The sequence below is a fragment of the Carcharodon carcharias genome, chromosome 7 (assembly GCF_017639515.1).
Source record: "Carcharodon carcharias isolate sCarCar2 chromosome 7, sCarCar2.pri, whole genome shotgun sequence".
In the NCBI taxonomy this organism is placed as follows: Eukaryota; Metazoa; Chordata; class Chondrichthyes; order Lamniformes; family Lamnidae; genus Carcharodon; species Carcharodon carcharias.
Window position 1 is genome coordinate 10,777,009 of NC_054473.1, and position 15,452 is coordinate 10,792,460.

The window sequence follows — 15,452 nt, forward strand, 5'->3', positions numbered from 1 at the left end:
GCATGTGGCTATCTTCCCGCGCGTCGCCCTTTTAAGGCTCCCGTGCCTGGCCCCGCGTTGTGGGTCGATCTGTCCGTGCATTGCCCTTTTAAGACTCGGCGCTGTGTGCTGTATTGCAATGCGGCTGCTGGTGGGGACAGGCTCCCCCTAGTGCTTGGATCGCACTTTGCCAGGGGAGTGAGAGCGAGGCTGGGGTTCCCATTGGATGCCTGGAGTTACATTCCATTCACCTAGATTGTAGCGAGGAGCAGCAGCAGCAGCAGGAACTGGAACTGTGCTGGGAGCTAATTATGACAAGGACACTCACCCATTCACACAGTAAGTACTCCGATCCGGCCTTGTATCCTTTGCTACATTGTGTACACGTCTAAAATATCAAGGGGGGGGGGGGAGGTACAGGGGTTGCCAGATTTTGTTTTTTTTGCGGGGGGGGGGGAGGACTGAGAAAAGTAGCAGAGAAACGAGTCAGGCTTTCACATCCATGTGATTTCTTTGTTACAACGAGTTTTAGTCCAGGGGAAGAAAATGTGATGCATTTCTTTGGACTGGGGTTTTGTGTGTGTATGTGTGTGTGTGTGTGTGTGTGTGTTAGTTAGAGTTACGCGTTTTTTTTTTTGGCGTTTCCCAGTTGGCAACCAAGCATGTACCCAGACACAAACCCGGGGTCGCTTCAACCCAGCCTTTTCTAAATGAGACTAGTTTTCGTTCTTGACCGGTTGAAAAGCTAGCAAGTTGGGGGACGGCAGCAGAGAATTGCCTGGGGATTTAATTTTTTTTTTTCTTTTTATAAGGCTCCGATCTGTAAATAAATACTTGGCTGTGTGTGTGCGCTTGTAGTTTAAAGCAAGACTTGGTGGGGTGGGGGGGGGGTTGGAATTTCCACTGAGAGGAGGAGTTGTTGAAAGCCGCCGCGGATCGCGAAACCAGCGGGTGAATTCCACACACACACCTCTCCCCACATCTCCGCCCGTTCTACCTGCACCCAAAATAACGGGGCGGCGGTGGGGTGGGGGGGGGGGGGAACCTGACACTCAGATTTTGTGCGGCGCTTGCCTACTCCACTCCCAGCTCCACTCTTGTTAGTAAAAAAAAAAACCCAGAGAGATAGAGATAGATAGATAGAGAGAGAGAGAGAGAGAGAGAGAGAGGGGGGACGTTTTAAAATGAACTTGTCTCTAAGTGAGTACTTTTGATCTACACATTTTTCGTGTGGCAGATTGACAAGAGGTACATGCTTTCCCCCCCCCCCCCCCCGCCTGTTTTTTTTAAAAAAAAACCCAGTCTCTGGTCGGGAATGCACCGAGGGTGGGAAGATCCGCCTTATTCCTGCGGGTAGCAGCCAGAGGGGAGGGAGGGGGGGTAATAGAGGGGAGAGGAAGGTGTTGGGTTGGGTGGTGGGGGGTGGGGGGTTTACTTGTTACAGGGGAGGGAAAGGTTTGGGGGGGGGGGGGCGGTGTGGGTGAATGTTTGAAATTGACGAGAAATGGCTAAAAAAAAACCTGTGAAATTGACTTGAGCGGCGGGGTTGAAATTGACATTCTTCCCAAAATCTCTGCTTACTTTCAACTTCTCGCTGGAGGCGAAATGTGGCTTTTTTTTTTTGGTTCTAATTCTTTTTTAAAAAAGCAAAATGATCTTTTTCTACACGAACGATCTTATTTTTGTTGTTTTTTTTAAAAAAAAAGTCACATGAACATCGAGGGAGATCTGAGCGCTTGTGTGTTTTTATATATATATATATATATATTGTAAGTTTGAACGGCTGTTTGGTCATGTCTTGGTAATAGTTTATGGACTGGTTAACCGCTAAGTTTGTTTAAATGCATTCCCCGCGCTATTTATGCAATAAAATGTGTTTTGTTTTTTTAAAAAAAATGTTATTATTTGGCGGCTGGGCGGCTGGGCTGGCGGCTTTACAGAGAAGCGTGTGAAATAATCGATCTCGTTTCAATCTCAGATTAATTCTCAAAATGTGTATTCTGCAATTCAACCTCCTCCAACATGAAGAAAGATGCGTCTCTCACTCTCTCTCTCACTCTCTCACTGTGAGGGTCCTAAATTATTATATAGTTACCAAAGGTCAAGGGGGAATATATGTGTGTGTGTGTGTGAAGGGATATGAAATGAGAAACAGTCTTAACAGAATCAATCTTCATTACCTGTTTCTGTCAAGAGGATTTCTATCCGCACCCCCACCCCCTCCTCCCTCCCTCCCTAATAACATACGCAGACCTGCTCAATCTCCCTCTGCCAATATTTTTAACACGAGCATTTCAATAAAACGATCCCTTTTTAATCAGCTGATGGTTTCGGACTGTGATTTCAACCCCACCCCCACCCCCAAGTCAAAAGGCAGTGCCTTGTCTTGTTTCCCACCCCCCCCGAGGACCGGAATCCGGCCGGCCGGCCGGCAGAGGGGCTGGAATTCAGGCAGGGTTTCCTCCGAGTTGGTTCCCACCCGCCCTCTGGCTCTGAGCCGAATCCGAGGGTAGGGTAGGGTAGGGAGGGAGGGAGGTTCAGGTGGGATGGAAGCAGGGTATTGCCGGGGTTCTAGCGGGCTCAGACAGGGGGGAGCAGTCAGCTCCACGTCTTCGAGGTGGAATCGGACAGGAATCTTTGCGAAACCGCATTGTGGTCACAACAGCTCGATGGGGAGGGGGGATCCTCCTGAGCACCGAACACTGTGCTGCCCGGGTTTGTTCTGTCTCTGTCCCTCCCTCCACCCTCGTTTGTTTCTCCCTGTCTCTGTCTCCCTCTACCCTGCTCTGCCTCTCTGCCACTCTAATTCTCTGCCCGCCCTCCCTCCCTCCCTCCCTGTCTGCCCGCCCTCCCTCCCTGTCTGCCCGCCCTCCCTCTCTGTCTGCCTACATCTCTCTCTCTGTCTGCCTACATCTTTCTCTCTGTCTGCCTACATCTCTCTCTCTGTCTGCTCACATTTCTCTCTCTGTCTGCTCATATCTCTCTCTCTGTCTGCTCACATCTCTCTCTCTGTCTGCTCACATCTCTCTCTCTGTCTGCTCACATCCCTCTCTCTGTCTGCCTACATCTCTCTCTCTGTCTGCTCACATCTCTCTCTGTCTGCTCACATCTCTCTCTGTCTGCTCACATCTCTCTCTGTCTGCTCACATCTCTCTCTCTGTCTGCTCACATCTCTCTCTCTGTCTGCTCACATCTCTCTCTCTGTCTGCCTACATCTCTCTCTCTGTCTGCTCACATCTCTCTCTGTCTGCTCACATCTCTCTCTGTCTGCTCACATCTCTCTCTCTGTCTGCTCACATCTCTCTCTCTGGCTGCTCACATCTCTCTCTCTGTCTGCACATCTCTACATCTCTCTCTCTGTCTGCTCACATCTCTCTCTCTGTCTGCTCACATCTCTCTCTCTGTCTGCTCACATCTCTCTCTCTGTCTGCTCACATCTCTCCTCACATCTCTCTCTCTGTCTGCTCACATCTCTCTCTCTGTCTGCTCACATCTCTCTCTCTGTCTGCTCACATCTCTCTCTCTGTCTGCTCACATCTCTCTCTCTGTCTGCTCACATCTCTCTCTCTGTCTGCTCACATCTCTCTCTCTGTCTGCTCACATCTCTCTCTCTGTCTGCTCACATCTCTCTCTCTGTCTGCTCACATCTCTCTCTCTGTCTGCTCACATCTCTCTCTCTGTCTGCTCACATCTCTCTCTCTGTCTGCTCACATCTCTCTCTCTGTCTGCTCACATCTCTCTCTCTGTCTGCTCACATCTCTCTCTCTGTCTGCTCACATCTCTCTCTCTGTCTGCTCACATCTCTCTCTCTGTCTGCTCACATCTCTCTCTCTGTCTGCTCACATCTCTCTCTCTGTCTGCTCACATCTCTCTCTCTGTCTGCTCACATCTCTCTCTCTGTCTGCTCACATCTCTCTCTCTGTCTGCTCACATCTCTCTCTCTGTCTGCTCACATCTCTCTCTCTGTCTGCTCACATCTCTCTCTCTGTCTGCTCACATCTCTCTCTCTGTCTGCTCACATCTCTCTCTCTGTCTGCTCACATCTCTCTCTCTGTCTGCTCACATCTCTCTCTCTGTCTGCTCACATCTCTCTCTCTGTCTGCTCACATCTCTCTCTCTGTCTGCTCACATCTCTCTCTCTGTCTGCTCACATCTCTCTCTCTGTCTGCTCACATCTCTCTCTCTGTCTGCTCACATCTCTCTCTCTGTCTGCTCACATCTCTCTCTCTGTCTGCTCACATCTCTCTCTCTGTCTGCTCACATCTCTCTCTCTGTCTGCTCACATCTCTCTCTCTGTCTGCTCACATCTCTCTCTCTGTCTGCTCACATCTCTCTCTCTGTCTGCTCACATCTCTCTCTCTGTCTGCTCACATCTCTCTCTCTGTCTGCTCACATCTCTCTCTCTGTCTGCTCACATCTCTCTCTCTGTCTGCTCACATCTCTCTCTCTGTCTGCTCACATCTCTCTCTCTGTCTGCTCACATCTCTCTCTCTGTCTGCTCACATCTCTCTCTCTGTCTGCTCACATCTCTCTCTCTGTCTGCTCACATCTCTCTCTCTGTCTGCTCACATCTCTCTCTCTGTCTGCTCACATCTCTCTCTCTGTCTGCTCACATCTCTCTCTCTGTCTGCTCACATCTCTCTCTCTGTCTGCTCACATCTCTCTCTCTGTCTGCTCACATCTCTCTCTCTGTCTGCTCACATCTCTCTCTCTGTCTGCTCACATCTCTCTCTCTGTCTGCTCACATCTCTCTCTCTGTCTGCTCACATCTCTCTCTCTGTCTGCTCACATCTCTCTCTCTGTCTGCTCACATCTCTCTCTCTGTCTGCTCACATCTCTCTCTCTGTCTGCTCACATCTCTCTCTCTGTCTGCTCACATCTCTCTCTCTGTCTGCTCACATCTCTCTCTCTGTCTGCTCACATCTCTCTCTCTGTCTGCTCACATCTCTCTCTCTGTCTGCTCACATCTCTCTCTCTGTCTGCCTACATCTCTCTCTCTGTCTGCTCACATCTCTCTCTCTGTCTGCCTACATCTCTCTCTCTGTCTGCCTACATCTCTCTCTCTGTCTGCCTACATCTCTCTCTCTGTCTGCCTACATCTCTCTCTCTGTCTGCCTACATCTCTCTCTCTGTCTGCCTACATCTCTCTCTCTGTCTGCCTACATCTCTCTCTCTGTCTGCCTACATCTCTCTCTCTGTCTGCCTACATCTCTCTCTCTGTCTGCCTACATCTCTCTCTCTGTCTGCCTACATCTCTCTCTCTGTCTGCCTACATCTCTCTCTCTGTCTGCCTACATCTCTCTCTCTGTCTGCCTACATCTCTCTCTCTGTCTGCCTACATCTCTCTCTCTGTCTGCCTACATCTCTCTCTCTGTCTGCCTACATCTCTCTCTCTGTCTGCCTACATCTCTCTCTCTGTCTGCCTACATCTCTCTCTCTGTCTGCCTACATCTCTCTCTCTGTCTGCCTACATCTCTCTCTCTGTCTGCCTACATCTCTCTCTCTGTCTGCCTACATCTCTCTCTCTGTCTGCCTACATCTCTCTCTCTGTCTGCCTACATCTCTCTCTCTGTCTGCCTACATCTCTCTCTCTGTCTGCCTACATCTCTCTCTCTGTCTGCCTACATCTCTCTCTCTGTCTGCCTACATCTCTCTCTCTGTCTGCCTACATCTCTCTCTCTGTCTGCCTACATCTCTCTCTCTGTCTGCCTACATCTCTCTCTCTGTCTGCCTACATCTCTCTCTCTGTCTGCCTACATCTCTCTCTCTGTCTGCCTACATCTCTCTCTCTGTCTGCCTACATCTCTCTCTCTGTCTGCCTACATCTCTCTCTCTGTCTGCCTACATCTCTCTCTCTGTCTGCCCTACATCTCTCTCTCTGTCTGCCCTCCATCCTTCTCTCTCTGTCTGCCCGCCCCCCCTTCTCTCTCTGTCTGCCCGCCCCCCCTTCTCTCTCTGTCTGCCCGCCCCCCTTTCTCTCTCTGTCTGCCCGCCCCCCCTTCTCTCTCTGTCTGCCCGCCCCCCCTTTCTCTCTCTGTCTGCCCGCCCCCCCTTTCTCTCTCTGTCTGCCCGCCCCCCCTTTCTCTCTCTGTCTGCCCGCCCCCCCTTTCTCTCTCTGTCTGCCCGCCCCCCCTTTCTCTCTCTGTCTGCCCGCCCCCCCTTTCTCTCTCTGTCTGCCCCGCCCCCCCTTTCTCTCTCTGTCTGCCCGCCCCCCCTTTCTCTCTCTGTCTGCCCGCCCCCCCTTTCTCTCTCTGTCTGCCCGCCCCCCCTTTCTCTCTCTGTCTGCCCGCCCCCCCCTTTCTCTCTCTGTCTGCCCGCCCCCCCTTTCTCTCTCTGTCTGCCCGCCCCCCCTTTCTCTCTCTGTCTGCCCGCCCCCCCTTTCTCTCTCTGTCTGCCCGCCCCCCCCCTTTCGCTCTCTGTCTGCCCGCCCCCCCTTTCTCTCTCTGTCTGCCCGCCCCCCCTTTCTCTCTCTGTCTGCCCGCCCCCCCTTTCTCTCTCTGTCTGCCCGCCCCCCCTTTCTCTCTCTGTCTGCCCGCCCCCCCTTTCTCTCTCTGTCTGCCCGCCCCCCCTTTCTCTCTCTGTCTGCCCGCCCCCCCCTTTCTCTCTCTGTCTGCCCGCCCCCCCTTTCTCTCTCTGTCTGCCCGCCCCCCCCTTTCTCTCTCTGTCTGCCCGCCCCCCCTTTCTCTCTCTGTCTGCCCGCCCCCCCTTTCTCTCTCTGTCTGCCCGCCCCCCCTTTCTCTCTCTGTCTGCCCGCCCCCCCTTTCTCTCTCTGTCTGCCCGCCCCCCCTTTCTCTCTCTGTCTGCCCGCCCCCCCTTTCTCTCTCTGTCTGCCCGCCCCCCCCTTTCTCTCTCTGTCTGCCCGCCCCCCCTTTCTCTCTCTGTCTGCCCGCCCCCCCTTTCTCTCTCTGTCTGCCCCGCCCCCCCCTTTCTCTCTCTGTCTGCCCGCCCCCCCTTTCTCTCTCTGTCTGCCCGCCCCCCCTTTCTCTCTCTGTCTGCCCGCCCCCCCTTTCTCTCTCTGTCTGCCCGCCCCCCCTTTCTCTCTCTGTCTGCCCGCCCCCCCTTTCTCTCTCTGTCTGCCCGCCCCCCCTTTCTCTCTCTGTCTGCCCGCCCCCCCTTTCTCTCTCTGTCTGCCCGCCCCCCCTTTCTCTCTCTGTCTGCCCGCCCCCCCTTTCTCTCTCTGTCTGCCCGCCCCCCCTTTCTCTCTCTGTCTGCCCGCCCCCCCTTTCTCTCTCTGTCTGCCCGCCCCCCCTTTCTCTCTCTGTCTGCCCGCCCCCCTTTCTCTCTCTGTCTGCCCGCCCCCCCTTTCTCTCTCTGTCTGCCCGCCCCCCCTTTCTCTCTCTGTCTGCCCGCCCCCCCTTTCTCTCTCTGTCTGCCCGCCCCCCCCTTTCTCTCTCTGTCTGCCCGCCCCCCCTTTCTCTCTCTGTCTGCCCGCCCCCCCCTTTCTCTCTCTGTCTGCCCGCCCCCCCTTTCTCTCTCTGTCTGCCCGCCCCCCCTTTCTCTCTCTGTCTGCCCGCCCCCCCTTTCTCTCTCTGTCTGCCCGCCCCCCCTTTCTCTCTCTGTCTGCCCGCCCCCCCTTTCTCTCTCTGTCTGCCCGCCCCCCCCTTTCTCTCTCTGTCTGCCCCGCCCCCCCTTTCTCTCTCTGTCTGCCCGCCCCCCCTTTCTCTCTCTGTCTGCCCGCCCCCCCTTTCTCTCTCTGTCTGCCCGCCCCCCCTTTCTCTCTGTCTGCCCTCCCCCCTTTCTCTCTCTGTCTGCCCGCCCCCCCTTTCTCTCTCTGTCTGCCCCGCCCCCCCCTTTCCTCTCTCTGTCTGCCCCGCCCCCCCCTTTCATCTCTCTGTCTGCCCGCCCCCCCTTTCTCGTCTCTGTCTGCCCGCCCCCCCTTTCTCTCTCTGTCTGCCCGCCCCCCCTTTCTCTCTCTGTCTGCCGCCCCCCCTTCTCTCTCTGTCTGCCCGCCCCCCCTTTCTCCTCTCTGGCTGCCCGCCCCCCCCTTTCTCTCTCTGGTCTGCCCCCCCCCCCTTTCTCTCTCTGTCCTGCCCGCCCCCCCTTTCTCTCTGCTGTCTGCCCCCCCCTTTCCTCTCTCTGTCTGCTCCCGCCCCCCTTCTCTCTCTGTCTGCCCGCCCCCCTTCTCTCTCTGCGTTCCCCCCCCTCTCTCTCTGCGTTCCCCCCCCTCTCTCTCTGCGTTCCCCCCCCTCTCTCTCTGCGTTCCCCCCCCTCTCTCTCTGCGTTCCCCCCCTCTCTCTCTGCGTTCCCCCCCCTCTCTCTCTGCGTTCCCCCCCTCTCTCTCTGCGTTCCCCCCCCCTCTCTCTCTGCGTTCCCCCCCTCTCTCTCTGCGTTCCCCCCCCTCTCTCTCTGCGTTCCCCCCCCTCTCTCTCTGCGTTCCCCCCTCTCTCTCTCTGCGTTCCCCCCCTCTCTCTCTGCGTTCCCCCCTCTCTCTCTGCGTTCCCCCCTCTCTCTCTGCGTTCCCCCCTCTCTCTCTGCGTTCCCCCCTCTCTCTCTGCGTTCCCCCCTCTCTCTCTGCGTCCCCCCTCTCTCTCTGCTGCTTTTCCCCCCCCTCTCTCTGCTGTCCCGCCCTCTCTCTCTGCGTGTCCCCCCTCTCGCGCTGCGTTCCCCCCCTCTCTCTCTGGGGGGTGGGCGTTCCCCCCCCCTCTTCTCTCTGCGTTCCGCCTCTATCTCTGCGTTCCCCCCTCTCTCGCTGCGTTCCCCCCTCTCTCTCTGCGTTCCCCCCTCTCTCTCTGCGTTCCCCCCTCTCTCTCTGCGTTCCCCCCTCTCTCTCTCTCTTCCCCCTGCCCTCTCTCTCTCTTCCCCTGCCCTCTCTCTCTCCCCTGCCATCTCTTTCCCCCTGCCCCCTCTCTCTCTCCCCCTACCCCCTCTCTCTCTTCCCCCTCCCGCCCCTCTCTCTCTTCCCCCTCCCGCCCCTCTCTCTCTTCCCCCTGCCCCCTCTCTCTCTCTTCCCCCTGCCCCCTCTCTCTCTCTTCCCCCTGCCCCTCTCCTCTCTCATCTTCCCCCTGCCCCCTCTCTCTCTCTTCCCCCTGCCCCCTCTCTCTCTCTTCCCCCTGCCCCCTCTCTCTCTCTTCCCCCTGCCCCCTCTCTCTCTCTTCCCCCTGCCCCCTCTCTCTCTCTTCCCCCTGCCCCCTCTCTCTCTCTTCCCCCTGCCCCCTCTCTCTCTCTTCCCCCTGCCCCCTCTCTCTCTCTTCCCCCTGCCCCCTCTCTCTCTCTTCCCCCTGCCCCCTCTCTCTCTCTTCCCCTGCCCTCTCTCTCTCTCTTCCCCCTGCCCCCTCTCTCTCTCTTCCCCCTGCCCCCTCTCTCTCTCTTCCCCCTGCCCCCTCTCTCTCTCTTCCCCCTGCCCCCTCTCTCTCTCTTCCCCCTGCCCCCTCTCTCTCTCTTCCCCCTGCCCCCTCTCTCTCTCTTCCCCCTGCCCCCTCTCTCTCTCTTCCCCCTGCCCCCTCTCTCTCTCTTCCCCCTGCCCCCTCTCTCTCTCTTCCCCCTGCCCCCTCTCTCTCTCTTCCCCCTGCCCCCTCTCTCTCTCTTCCCCCTGCCCCCTCTCTCTCTCTTCCCCCTGCCCCCTCTCTCTCTCTTCCCCCTGCCCCCTCTCTCTCTCTTCCCCCTGCCCCCTCTCTCTCTCTTCCCCCTGCCCCCTCTCTCTCTCTTCCCCCTGCCCCCTCTCTCTCTCTTCCCCCTGCCCCCTCTCTCTCTCTTCCCCCTGCCCCCTCTCTCTCTCTTCCCCCTGCCCCCTCTCTCTCTCTTCCCCCTGCCCCCTCTCTCTCTCTTCCCCCTGCCCCCTCTCTCTCTCTTCCCCCTGCCCCCTCTCTCTCTCTTCCCCCTGCCCCCTCTCTCTCTCTTCCCCCTGCCCCCTCTCTCTCTCTTCCCCCTGCCCCCTCTCTCTCTCTTCCCCCTGCCCCCTCTCTCTCTCTTCCCCCTGCCCCCTCTCTCTCTCTTCCCCCTGCCCCCTCTCTCTCTCTTCCCCCTGCCCCCTCTCTCTCTCTTCCCCCTGCCCCCTCTCTCTCTCTTCCCCCTGCCCCCTCTCTCTCTCTTCCCCCTGCCCCCTCTCTCTCTCTTCCCCCTGCCCCCTCTCTCTCTCTTCCCCCTGCCCCCTCTCTCTCTCTTCCCCCTGCCCCCTCTCTCTCTCTTCCCCCTGCCCCCTCTCTCTCTCTTCCCCCTGCCCCCTCTCTCTCTCTTCCCCCTGCCCCCTCTCTCTCTCTTCCCCCTGCCCCCTCTCTCTCTCTTCCCCCTGCCCCCTCTCTCTCTCTTCCCCCTGCCCCCTCTCTCTCTCTTCCCCCTGCCCCCTCTCTCTCTCTTCCCCCTGCCCCCTCCCTCTCTCTCTCTCTCTTCTTCCACCTCCCCCCCTCTCTCTTCCACCTCCCCCCTCCCCCTCTCTCTCTCTCTCTCTCTCACTCTCCCCCCCTGCCCCCTCTCTCTCTCTCTTCTTCCCCCTGCCCCCTCCTCTCTCTCTTCCCCCTCCCCCCCCTCTCTCTTCTCTCTTCCCCCTCCTCTCTCTCTCTCTCTCTTCCCCATCCTCTCTCTCTCTCTCTTCCCCATCCTCTCTCTCTCTCTCTCTCTTCCCCCTCCCCTCCTCTCTCTCTCTTCCCCCTCCCGCCCCTCTCTCTCTTCCCCCTCCCGCCCCTCTCTCTCTTCCCCCTCCCGCCCCTCTCTCTCTTCCCCCTCCCGCCCCTCTCTCTCTTCCCCCTCCCGCCCCTCTCTCTCTTCCCCCTCCCGCCCCTCTCTCTCTTCCCCCTCCCCTCTCTCTCTCTCTCTCTTCCCCCTCCCCTCTCTCTCTCTCTCTCTTCCCCCTCCCCTCTCTCTCTCTCTCTCTTCCCCCTCCCCTCCTCTCTCTCTCTTCCCCCTCCCCTCCTCTCTCTCTCTTCCCCCTCCCCTCCTCTCTCGCTCTTCCCCCTCCCCTCTCTCTCTCTTCCCCCTCCCCCCTCTCTCTCTCTCTTCCCCCTCCCCCCTCTCTCTCTCTCTTCCCCCTCCCCCCTCTCTCTTCCCCCCTTCCCCCTCTCTCTTCCCCCTTCCCCCTCTCTCTTCCCCCTTCCCCCCTCTCTCTTCCCCCTTCCCCCTCTCTCTTCCCCCTTCCCCCTCTCTCTTCCCCCTTCCCCCCTCTCTCTTCCCCCTTCCCCCCTCTCTCTTCCCCCTTCCCCCTCTCTCTTCCCCCTTCCCCCTCTCTCTTCCCCCTTCCCCCTCTCTCTTCCCCCTTCCCCCTCTCTCTTCCCCCTTCCCCCTCTCTCTTCCCCCTTCCCCCTCTCTCTTCCCCCTTCCCCCTCTCTCTTCCCCCTTCCCCCTCTCTCTTCCCCCTTCCCCCTCTCTCTTCCCCCTTCCCCCTCTCTCTTCCCCCTTCCCCCTCTCTCTTCCCCCTTCCCCCTCTCTCTTCCCCCTTCCCCCTCTCTCTTCCCCCTCTCTCTTCCCCCTTCCCCCCCCCTTCCCCCTCTCTCTTCCCCCTTCCCCCCCCCCTTCCCCCTCTCTCTTCCCCCTTCCCCCCCCTTCCCCCTCTCTCTTCCCCCTTCCCCCTCTCTCTTCCCCCTTCCCCCCCCATCTCTGTTCCCCCTCCCCCCCTCTCTGTTTCCCCCTTCCTGTGATCCCCCTTATCTCCCCCCCACCCCCAGTGTCCCCTCACCCCCCCACCCCCGATGGAGTTTTATTGAAGTATTTGGTGCTGGATTTTTAAGCTGCGAATGTATTTGAAGATGGAAACTTTCTCCATCCAACGGTACCGTTACTCGGGTTTGGAAATCTGGCACAGCCACAAAACACTCACCCCCAATTCCTATTTAAACAACTCACCCCCACCCCCTGCAAACCCATTAAGCGTATTGTCCTGCCCGGGGAAATGGTTTGAGTGACAGTTGTTTCTGGGAGGCTGTATGGGAAAGTGTGAAGCAGCGAGTTACCCTTCTATGGGGATACGGGGGCGATGGACAAAGTTATTATCAAACACTGCGGCAGGAGGGGTCAGAAAGCTGATGGATTCTGCGCAAAGCATTAAACCCGGGACAAGGTGTGAGGGAGAGAAGAGAGGGTCAGACACTCCTGCCTCACACGCACTCTGTACTCTCTCCCCCCCGATCATCGGGGAGTCCCGCCAGTTGCTGTGGTGACATGTACTTTTTATACCCCCACCCCCGGTAGGGACTCCTTCCATCGCACCTGTCTCCACACCCCCCTCTCTCTCTCACTCACATACACACACTCTCACTGGGTGAGAGAGAGAGAGAGACTGGGTGAGAGAGAGGGTAGGGACTCCTTCCATCGCACCTGTCTCCACCACCCCCCACCCTCCCAAGGAGAGGAGTGGGGGTGGTGGATGCAACCTGTGTTTCTCTCCCCACCCCCGTATCATGAACCTCCTTGGCTTGGAGGTGGGACTCGAACCCACAACCTAGAGACCTCCAAGGCAGGGACGCTACCCGCTGCGCCACCGGACTCCTTGACATCTATAAAGGGGGTTGGGGGGGGGGGTGGGGGGACAATGTTGGTGTTTCTTCTAGCGGCCGGCACCCTTGTCAGCTTCAGCAGTGAGGGGTGCTTGGGGAGATTTCGGGATCCACCTTCCGAGGGGCCCCGTCTGAAATTAACGAGACTCCCTCAGTGTCACTCCTGCTGTCGCCTTCCCATGTTTAGACCTCAGTCACTGTCACGTTCACTCGGTTTTTTTTCCCGGACCATTCATTCCCCTGTCAGCTTCAAACCAGCTTTGTGTGTCGTCTCGATAATTACAATCTCGATAATTACACCTTTACAATCTTTTTATTCCCACCCGCCCACCACCCCCCCGCACCCCCCCAACCACCCTCCTTCTGTCCTCCTTCCCTCCTCCTTTTACTGGTTTAATCCACTCCTGCCGCCCTCCCCACGTTACTCTGGCACGTGGGCATTGTGTTGTGACAGGAGGATGGCTGGACTGTGTAAGAAAATAAATACTTCAGTTCTGCACCCGTTTTTGAGGTGCACAGCCAGCAGACCCCAACTCTGCTTTCAAACTTGGGTTTTGTGTGGCTCTGGGGTGCAAGAGCTGGTGGGGGTGGATCCCTCTGTGTGAGGTGGGTCACAGATTGAGATGAATTACCTCCCAAACTGAGATTGCAGTCAGTTAGCACTGATTCCTCTAGAATGTATCTTGGAGGTGGCGGGTCCAGTGTATAAAGCCTGCCTTGTGATTGTACCGTTACTGTTGAAATGAGCTGAATTCCCATTTGCATCTTGCTCTGTGCATGTGTGTCAAACTGCAGAGATGCTGGGATGCAGTGGGATATGTTAACTGTTCAGTTCTCACTCGGCTTATTCTCCTGTAATACCTTAAGGACTCTGCTGACTGGTGGTTGCATTTTCTAAGTCATTCGCTCAACTGGGCTCCTTGTGTGGGGTAAGTGTGACCTTCACCCCGGAGTTGGATGCCTCAGTGCCTGCAATCTGAGAGAACTGGGGATAAAACCTCTACTGTTTGAATTTGGGCATACATACCAGGAGCAGATTAACAGGCTGGGTCTATGTCTTAAAAGGAGAAGGCTGAGGGGTGACCTACTAGAGTTCTTCAAAATGATGAAAGGTCTGGACTGAGTGGATACAGAGAGAATGTTTCCTCTTGTTGGGAAGAGCATAACTGGAGGCCATCGATATGTGTGTAAATAATGTATAAAATTATGGGGGCCATAGATAGGTTAGACAGGAAGGAACCTTTCCCTTTGGTGGAGGGATCAATAACCAGGGGGGCGTAGATTTAAGGTAAGGGACAGGAGGTTTAGAGGGGATGTGAGGAAGAATTTTTTCACCCAGAGGGTGGTGGGAATCTGGAACTCACTGCCTGAAAGGGTGGTAGAGGCAGAAACCCTCATAACATTTAAGAAGTATTTGGATGTGCACTTGCAATACCATAGCATACAAAGCTATGGGCCTAGTGCTGGAAAATGGGATTAGAATACTTGTTTGACCAGCACAGACTTGATGGGCTGAATGGCCTTTTTTCTGTGCTGTAGACCTCTATGATTATGGCTATTATAAGATATTCACCAAGAAATCCAATTGGGAATTCAGAAGAAACTTCTTTACCCAGAGAGTGGTGAGAACATGGAACTAACTCTGTACCACAGGAAGTGGTTGAAGTGAATGGTATAGATGTATTTAAAGGAGAAGCTAGACAAGCATATGAAGGAGAAGGGAATTGAGGGTTATGATGACAGATTTAGATGAGGAACGATCTCATTAAGTGGAGCATGGACTAGTTGGTTCAAATGCCCTGTTTCTATTCTGTACATCCTATGTAAACTCCACTTCTCCTCCTTGTGTGCAAGTGCATTCTCAGCCTCTGTTCCAATGTTTTCTCAGCTTGAGCTGATCACTGGAGTTTAGCTGCCTTCAGCAGTTCCCTCAAATGGATGTCCTTCACATGAACAGTGCCAATTTTCCATTGAAGAGCGTCACTGCCCACATGCACACTTACCAGTAGGAGGCACTGATTAGCTATGGGAAGTGGAAACCCTCTAGTCAAATCCTCTCCTTCCCTGATGCCGAGTGCACTGTCATAACCCTATTAATGCAGCCCAATTTGGCTTTTTTAAAATTCTTTCGTGGTGTGGATCATCACTGGCAAGGCCAACATTTGTTGCCCATTCTTGCCCTTGAACTGAGCTATTTCATAGGGCAGTTAAGGCTCAGCTGTGGGTCTGGAGTCACATGTAGGCCAGACCAGGACTGGTAAATTTCCTCCCTTCCCTAAAGGGACCAGAGATGGGTTTTTATGGTAACAAACTATTATTGAAACCAGCTTTATTATTCCAGTTTTATAACCGAATTCAAATACCATGTGGCAGGATTTGAGCACCATGTCTCCAGAGGATTAGCCTGGGCTTCTGGATTGCTAGTCCAGTGACATTACCACTATGTCACCATCACTCCATTTATGTATATTAACTTCCCACACAGTTATACGATAATCGGTTTTACTGATGGTGGTTAGCGGATAAATATCCACCTGGAAACCAGAGACAAACCATGCTGCTCTTGAGCAGAGTGCCATGGCAACTTTTACCTATACCTGTGAGGGCAAACAGAGCCGTGTTTCCTCCATCTCTTCTTTACCCCATCATCTAACATCACTTAAAACCCGGGTGTGCTCATGTTTCTGGGCTTGTGTTGTGTTCATTTTGACTGCTGCATTTCTTACATTACAGCCAAAGAAGCACTCTAGAAAGGTTGCAAAGCACTTGGCAAGTCTTGTGGCTGGGAAAGGTGCTAGAGAAATGCAAGTCCTACCTCTCTGTCAGGACGTGTCAGAGCCAGATCCCACAGGTGGAAGTGGCGACCAACAATCCTATCAAGCTCACAAAGGATTAATATTTAACCCTTGCTCTGCTGAATACAATATATAAACCATAAAATGGGAACGTTAATCCATCTGGGTTAACTTGTCATACAAGACGAGCAGTAACTGAGATAGGCAACATCCGTCTGTTCATCATCAACGTTAACCCTGGTGTAGCAAGGCCGCA

At 55.6% G+C, this 15,452-nt stretch overlaps 1 protein-coding gene across 1 annotated transcript in view; it reads left to right on the top strand.

Annotated features, from left to right (window-relative positions):
- The first annotated feature begins 247 nt into the window (after nucleotides 1–247).
- The window catches only part of plxna1b (plexin A1b), a 538,027-nt gene continuing 522,822 nt past the window's right edge, over nucleotides 248–15,452 (top strand). The window contains exon 1 of the mRNA XM_041191009.1: nucleotides 248–318. The gene's annotated coding sequence lies outside the window, so the exon portion shown is untranslated. The remainder of the gene's footprint in view (nucleotides 319–15,452) is intronic.